We start from the raw sequence: 1,364 nt of genomic DNA on the forward strand, positions 1-1,364 counted from the left end.
TGCAAATTAAAGCTCTTGTAATAAAGATTGAATTAGCAACACAGCAAAGATTTTACAGTATATATTTAAAATTCTAGTTTAAATGCCAATGCCAACCGTTCTTAGCCACAAATACGGACGGAAAAGGAAAAGTAAAAACTTTTATGAATAAAGGGCAAGAGGGTTGCGAACTAAAGACTAAGATGGCACATCCCCTTGAATCTGAATGACTTGGGAAATATTTTACAGTAAAGTATCCTTATGTATTCCAAAAGGATCCTATCTATGAATATCTAAAGGCCTATGAAAGTCTTTAGCAATCAAAATAGCCTTCTAAAACTAAGTTTTTGGAAGCATAATACAATAATTTTTATTGGAAACATTGCAATATCAAGCCAAAATCTCTCCTGATATGCATGAATGTCTAGAAATCAATTTATATGGTGACTAATTACTGCAGTCACTACTGTAATCTCTCTCTCTCTCTCTCTCTCTCTCTCTCTCTCTCTCTCTCTGTGTGTGTGAGTGTGTGTGTGTGTGTGAATGTCCTCAAGGCTCGTATAACTCATTTATGGCGTTTTTATGAATACTTTACAGCAGCGAGCCATAAATGAAACTGGAACAGGACTAATGTCAGATCTCCGAACAATAGCAAAACACCCACTAATAGCGAGGTGGTTGTTATTTGTAAAGGGTTGGTTTGTCGGTTTCAGGAGAAAAGAATAATTGTAAAGTTCTGTTGGGTTCCGTCTCATATTGGTATTTCATTAAATGAAGTTGCCGACAATATGGCCAAGGAGGCCACAAGAAAGCCTGACATTGACATAGAAACCTCTATGAGCCTTAATAGAATAAAACGAGGAATGAGAATAAAACGAGAGGTTTGGGGAACAGAAAAGGCTTTAAAGATCTTTGAAGAGGGCAGCGTCAGTATGAGGCATTATTTTCTTGTTACTGAAAATACTAATGTTACATACGGCAAGGTCCTTTCTAAAGTTGATACTTTTGTTATGAGAATGAGGTTAGGGTACAATTATTGTTGGCAATATATTGATGGTGATGGTATACTCTGTAAATTGTGTGGTGAGGCATACTCGCATACTCTACATCATTATATGTTAGAATGTGATAAACTTAGGGAATTTAGAAATGTTGTTACTGAGCAAGTTTGCTTTATCTTAAATAATAATATCACAAAAAAAAAATTGTTAACAAGTTTCCTAGGTTTTACTGGAATAGATAAAAGAGCATTGTAATAAGTTTTGTTGGGGATGCATTAGCATGCTAATACATCCCATTTGATGTATCTATATGTCAATAAACTTTTTTAAATTTAAATTTGAATCTAATGTAGCTGTTAACGGAAGGACTTGTTAAGTTATGCC

Source organism: Palaemon carinicauda, chromosome 12 (genome assembly GCF_036898095.1).
Source record: "Palaemon carinicauda isolate YSFRI2023 chromosome 12, ASM3689809v2, whole genome shotgun sequence".
Classification (NCBI taxonomy): Eukaryota; Metazoa; Arthropoda; class Malacostraca; order Decapoda; family Palaemonidae; genus Palaemon; species Palaemon carinicauda.